This window comes from Amblyomma maculatum, chromosome 2, assembly GCF_055883805.1.
Source record: "Amblyomma maculatum isolate TAMU_Amacu chromosome 2, ASM5588380v1, whole genome shotgun sequence".
Classification (NCBI taxonomy): Eukaryota; Metazoa; Arthropoda; class Arachnida; order Ixodida; family Ixodidae; genus Amblyomma; species Amblyomma maculatum.
This window is the reverse complement of record NC_139345.1, coordinates 5,382,304-5,389,212: the sequence shown is the minus strand read 5'-3', so window position 1 is coordinate 5,389,212 and position 6,909 is coordinate 5,382,304. Positions and strand designations below refer to the sequence as shown.

Here is a 6,909-nt window from a genome sequence, read left to right as displayed (position 1 = left end):
TACATCGGCCGCTGTCCCCCCTGCTACTTTCTTGGGTATTTATGTTTTCTGTATACGAACCTTGAGAGTGTTCACCAGCGCCACCCTCAGCCAAGGCGGCGGACGTGGAACGTCCTTTGTTATCGCCAGCGTCACGTAGAACGTGATCAAGAGCGAAGGCGAAAGCTGTGCTAGAACCCTCTTACGCTACCTATGGCTTCAAGACTGCCAGAACCAAGACCCCCGTAAGCTACAAGCAGATCAATTAAGGGGAAATGAGGGTGCTCGTTATAATACATGAAGGAAAGAAGCCAACAGTCGGAGAGGCCAAGGAAAGCGTTGGGGATGGTACTTTGTCTTTTTTTTTTAATGTTTACTTGGATAATCCCAGAGATTAGTAATGTAATCTGTTTAGGGGAAAGATAATTAAACACAAAGTAGAAGAAAAAACAACGTGCCGATGGTGGGAACCGAACCCACGATCTCCGAATAAAGCGTCCGGTGCTCTTCCAACTGAGCTACATCGGCCAGGTTCGTATACAGACAACATAAACACCCAAGAAAGTAGCAGGGGGGACAGCGGCATTATATATATATATATATATATATATATATATATATATATATATATATATATATATATATATATATATATATATATATATATATATATATATATATATATATAATGAAGACCGACCAACGTTTGAAGCAATTTATTGACGTATTGGAGTAGCCTTCGTCAGAATCGACGGCTGTTCCACAGCCGAAACATGAATAAATTGTTTCAAACGCTGCTTTGGTTTTCATTTTGACTACTGTATATATATTGCAGCGGTTGGTGCTTCGTCAGCCTGCGGCGAAGCCGAAGTTCATTCATACTGTCTCCTCCCGAGAGAGCTGGGTGCGACAGCTGCGAATCCAGCACTACACGGTCCACGCGCTGCTTTACTTATTTAAAAGGAGTGGCCAAGTCAGCGATTCCCTCCCGTTCATCTCCCTTCGTTTGTTCGTGGCTCCTCTCTCTTTCTCGCACGAGCGTAATTTGTGGGCCATTGCAATCATCTCCCCCCGTCCCGAAGCATCAGTGAGATAAAGAAAGAAAAAAAGGAAAAAGAAAGAAAGCAAAACATCGTTACGAATGATACCTGCCTACGGCGGCCCGTCATTAATCGGCGCCAACGAGAGAGCTAAAAGAAAGATAGGGACAGAAAGCAATAATAAAGTTGCAAATAGTGATAAGGGATAGGGAGAATACGAGACGACTGGGTGGGTTACCTTCGGCTGCGTGCCCCCGCCAGCCAGAGGAGCGGTGAACGCAAAGGGTGAAACTCGAAATTGCTCCGGCTACTGCTTGCATAGTACGTACGTGCTCGCATATTCAGAAGGCAGCCTACTACGCCGATTAGTGCGCGGTAGTTCTTCGATGTCTATATTGTTATTAACGGCGAATCGAGGAAGAAGTCCTGCGAGCAAGCCATCAAACACGATGCCTGCTTTCATTATTTTATGCATTTATACACTCAGCGGCTTTGATTTGATGCCCCTCGTTTTTTTTCTCGCACGCGCCTTTGATTCAAAGTGAACCTCCGACGGCGGAACGCTGTGTTCGAGGTTAAGGCAAATGCATTTGTGGCCGCAAATGATCACGTTATCAGAAGAGACAAAGAGGAGATGTCTTGTTCTATGCGGTATTCCAACAGAAAGCGACATGAGTACGTTTCGATTCGAGCTGTTTTGATTTTTTTTTTGCCATATACCGTGGCAGTGCTCAGTGTGTCAAGGCAACATGGGACTGGGGTGATCTTGCCACACGCAAGCACGCACAGAGAGAGAAAGAGAGAGAGATAAAAAGAAACCAACAAGAGAGAAGCTTGCGTGAGGGCGTCGTCTATGTTCAACCGCCAGGCAGCGTGCCTGCTGCCGCGGCGTGGGCACCGAACGGCATCGAATCTCAATCGCGTCCGTTGGTCACCGATCGACTAAGAGGAGGGGGTGCAGAGGGGGGGGGGGGGGTGTTGACGAGAGCGGCTCGCGTGCAGTGGTCCTGTCTCTGAGCAACCGCACACGCGGGATGACTCAGACAGTTGGGTTTGCATTTTACGTAACAGAGGCCCTTGGGTTGGGTAGGGGAGGCGGATATTGTGGCAGAAGACGAGAACAGGGGGCGTGGCAGAGAAGCGGATGATTCGAGTTGAATGACTCCCGCCTGGATGGAGCGGCGCAATAATGACGAACAAAGGGAGGCGGTGGTGGCCACGTGTCATTGACTCGAAGATACATGACATGTCATTTGCACAAGAAGTCAATTATTTGGACGGAGCGGGAGGTAAAAGCAAAAAGTTTGGTTACTGCGGCGTGAATAAGTAAAGGGGGGAACGCGAGAGAGAATGACAGAGTGCGCTTTTGCGGACCACCTGGACTGACTCTAAATGAGGGGTGTCGCAGTGCCTGCTTCAGGGCCAGCTCTGTACGAGACGCAAACTGTTCGCCTAGGGGTCGGTTTCTCCGAGCGTTATACCAGTGTGGTTGCCTCAGAGGCACGAGTACCAGTGAATTAATTCGACATTTAGATTTCCCCTGTCCTACACAGTCGTACCACTCAATATTCTCGATATAGGCTCTCTATGTGGAAACATTACGTCATAACATTACCACACAGACCAAGATTAACGAAAGAATCAGCTCTCTCGTGAAATTATAGATCGCATCATGGTACATTCAAATGCAATAGAACCAAGTTTTTGAACTTGAGAAGGGTTGAAGTTCTTACGCTTGAGGTGCGTGATCCATTTTACCATTATACCATTTTACCATTTTATTCGTCCTCTCGAACTGAGAAAAAAAAAAGGAGAGGCAGCCCGGAGGCATGAAAGAGAGAGACAAAAAGACTTTATTAACAGTCAAGTAAATACTTTACAAAATTTTCTTCCTCTAAGCGGACTAGCGCCACCAGGCCGACACAAAAATGCTGCGAAAAAAGGCCTACTCGATGGAGCCTAACTTGTACCTTGTGTAGCACCAACACCAAGTCGGTGTCGGTGCAACCGAGCATCTCATTATGCCAATTTATAGGCACATTTAAAACGCATACAAAAAGTAATCAACAGCACGAATTCAAAAGAGAAATATAAATGTGGGTACGACCTATTTGCAACCAGACTTCAGTAGAAATTTCAGAACCAAATAATGGAAGCGACATCATGACCGTGCAGAACAGTTTCCTGTTCGCAGAATATCTAGTAACAAATTTTAAACATGATAGTATAGAGAGAGTGAGATTCCTGATCTATTCGCCAAAACGACATGCACCTTACATAGAATTATCCTCTTGATCAGAATGCGGTATAGGGTGGAATTTCAAGTTCTAGTGTAGCAAAAATAACAAATAAATGAACTGATTAAAGCTTTCAAAACAATGAGACAAAAGTAAACTTAGTGACTATTATACCAGTTTATTAGCCTGAAATCATGTTTTAATGCATTTTTTGCTTCTATGTCATACTATCGGTTTTCACTTCCCATAATCTTCATTGAGCGCTATGTAGGCTGGAAGCCCTTTATGAGTCGGTCAGTCATTTGAGAAAGCTATAGCTGTTATTTATCTCCTGGACAAATTTGTTACAGAGCCGATATTGATGCTGATCGATAGTACAATATTCTTCGCGACATCATCAGCCTGACTGCACCCACTCGACAGTAAATGCCTCTCCCATATACCTGCTGTTAACTCGGTCTTGAGCCAGTTGCATCCATTTGATCCCCCGCAAACTCCTTAATCAAATTCGCCCTCCTACCTTTCCGCCGCTCCCTCTTCCAAAACTATACTACTAGGGCTAAAGCCTGGAAGAAACCAGGATGGCATATATCAGCGGCGCAACATTTGATGGCATTAGGGGGTGATCTTGATACCAGCATTGATAACCTAAGATAGTTTAGCAGATACGGCAGTGAAACTGCCTGTAGCTATCAATCTATACCATTGTACGCGAAGCTGAGCATGGCAAAATAATTGCCGAGAACACATAGCAAACATGCTAATTGGACGTTTCCCTTGAGCAACGTATTGTTTTGCAGCTCTCTCTGGTCTGCAATTCCCAAAGCGGCTCAACAATGCAAATTCAAGCAATAAAAGTGCAATTTTGCTGAATTGGGCCGCTGGAGAGCAGCTTCTCTGTTGAAAGACAGCATCCGCCAATCAAGCCTTCTATTGCATTCATACTAGAGAGATTTAGTTTACCGTGTTCTGCGATCCGCCACCGCGACCCTCTATCGCGCGTGGTTGGGGCGCACAAGCTTATTAGTCCCGACGCGGCATGTGTATGTGCCGACATCTAGAGTTACTATATAGGCTTTGCTATATAGTAACTATTATAGTAAGCCTATATAATAACTCTACCGACATCCAGTATGTGGCGCCATCTATCGGCGTCAAGGGAAACTGGGCATGCGCAGTGGAATGCGCGGTGGCGGATCACGGTAGCGGATCGCGGCTCACAGTAAACTAAAACTCTGTATCAGCTCTGCTTGCGTCTTCTCTATAAAAAATGTATACCGCAGTACCTGGCAATAACCGATGAGAAATTTTGGCCCAGCGGTCAGGCTCGGAAATGGTCCTAATCGCGTGACGGCCCTCTGAAGGCATGGAAACTCCTTATGACTTAACCCTTTACTTCTACGGCCTACCCATCCTTCTCTTGAACACCTTGTCAAATGTTGAGGACGGACCCCTAATTCGTACCCGGGTAGCAGAGCCCGAGAGAATGTGCGGACCATGCAGTCGCTCTTGAAAGAGTTCTATTGGCTTAGCGCACAAAATTTGTATGCCTGTATTTATTAGGTGGCCCAGAGAGCACCGTACTGATAACTCCCCGTCTTTATTTGTCCTAAGTGCACTAACTGATGCAAAACAGGGGCTTTCTAATGGGAGGAAAGTTTGAACAAGCTCGAAAGCATATGGCCACCAATTGGGTAATTGAAGTTAATTTAGCGCTGATCGACGGAACGGATATTATATCCTGATCCCGTAATCAAAAACATGAAAAATATTTGTTAGGTCTGCTTTGGAGCTTTGGTTACAAAACAATAAACAAAAAGCTTTCCTGCCGCACAAATGAATTTTTAGATCATTGTTTTTATAGAGAAGAAAACAAAAAAGTGTAAAAAGATGCCCTTCAGAAAATTTAGGCTCTCATCTTACCGGAAAGTTTCAGGTTCAGTGTGAAGAGACTGTTTGTCTGAAGGCCATTCTGCCTCTTTAACCCTACGTTGTGAAACCCCTAGTATGTGGCACTGACCTTTCCTTTAACAAGGGGATCGCAACCTAGGCGCGAAAACTGTGAGCAGCAAAATCCGCTCTCCTCCCGCATCCTTCTCTGCTCAGATTTAGGTGTGAGTGCCACGACCATCTCATAACACCAAGGCACAACAGTTCCAATCAGAGCCAGAAAAAATGCCTCGGGAAGAAGGTAAAAAAAAAAAAAAAACAAACGGAAAAAGGGAGGGAGGGAGGGAGGGAGGGAGGGAGGGAGGGAGGGGGTTACAAAGGAAAGGTTAAGGCTCATTGAAAAGTCGCGTCACTGTTGACGACTTTCTGCCGGTAACTTCACACTTGGCGCACGTCTTGGCGTAAATATTGAAACCTGAAACTCGCCTCGACCCCCGTCTCGTTTAAGCTGTTCATCCCCACCGCCTGTTTCAGGTCATGTGGAGCCCCCTGTTTCGTGCTATCTGCCCCGGCTAGCAATCCACAATCATCTTACATTCCCTCCAATTCTTTTTTCTCCCACTTACGTTACCTCTCCGGTTCTGGAATCGCATGCCCCGTCTTCCTACCTCTTAGTAATGCGTCTATACGCTAAGAAAATAAGTCTTCGTGAGCGCCTCCACCGTGAGCGCCTCGCACCGACGACTATTCGGCCGCAGCCACCAGTGCGGTAAGACAACGCAGATGAACCGTAAAAAAGTTGTTCGCCAAGAAGGTGCAGTGTGGTTCGCCAAACGAACGAGCGCTTTCTTATACGAGCCATCCGCACAGGAGCAAACAGAGTGAATAAGAAGCAGAAGATTTTACGGCTGCTGCTTGCGTGACTCGACCTTGCGAAGAGAAACAGAGTCAGAACAAAATAATTCTGCTTACAAAAAACGAAAGAAGATTGTGGGTTGTGACCAGGATGTCTTTGTTAGTCCCATTTCTCCCTAGATAGGTAGGCACCTACGTTTTTCTCCGAATACATTCAGGGCCTCGCACGGTTCATGCTTGGCGAAGTTCACGCCCACTTCGCCTTTTAACTCTCTTCTTGTGGAACAAAGCGTCACTGCTGAGAAAAGCAGCCACCGAGCGGAGCTCGAGGGAGATGGCGGCCTGGCTGACAAGAGCAGTACGGAAGATCACAATGCAGAATGGTAATAATGAGCACTGAGAGAAGAGTTTCATTAATTAAATTTTGTTGCTTGTTCAACACGTACTCCCCCGTTTTTTTCTACAGAGTCTGCATTGGGGGTCTTGATGCAACTAGGATATCGCAAGGCGACGTGCCTCAAGAGGAAGCGGAAGTTTCTAAGCATAGTTATTTCCATATGTTTCGGCTGAATACAGGCAACACAGCCGCGAAAAATGATTACGAGTGGGGGGCGTGGAGAGTGGATGGTAAGACACTCCTTTGAGAACGAGGCTCGCTAAATTTGATCACGAGTCTAATGTACAAGGCGATAAGAGCTGCCCTCTAAGGAATGCACGTTTTATGTAGTATCAGTTTCGAGTAAATGCGCTCTTCTACAATCTCCAAGATAACCTCCAAGGAGAGCTGTGTGATGAAACGGTCTCCATCGCTGCGTTTTCTCGCTACTTTGATGCCATAGAACTCCGAGTATATGTAATCCTTTTTAAATTGTCCTTTATATTTCAGTCCACAAGGAGCAGAAGCAAAG

General features: G+C 45.9%; 1 non-coding gene across 1 annotated transcript; it reads right to left on the bottom strand.

Moving 5' to 3' along the window:
* Positions 1 to 434: 434 nt before the first annotated feature.
* TRNAK-CUU (transfer RNA lysine (anticodon CUU)) lies at positions 435 to 507 on the bottom strand. The gene has a single exon. It is a non-coding gene; the product is annotated as a tRNA-Lys (tRNA).
* Between the last annotated feature and the right edge of the window lie 6,402 nt (positions 508 to 6,909).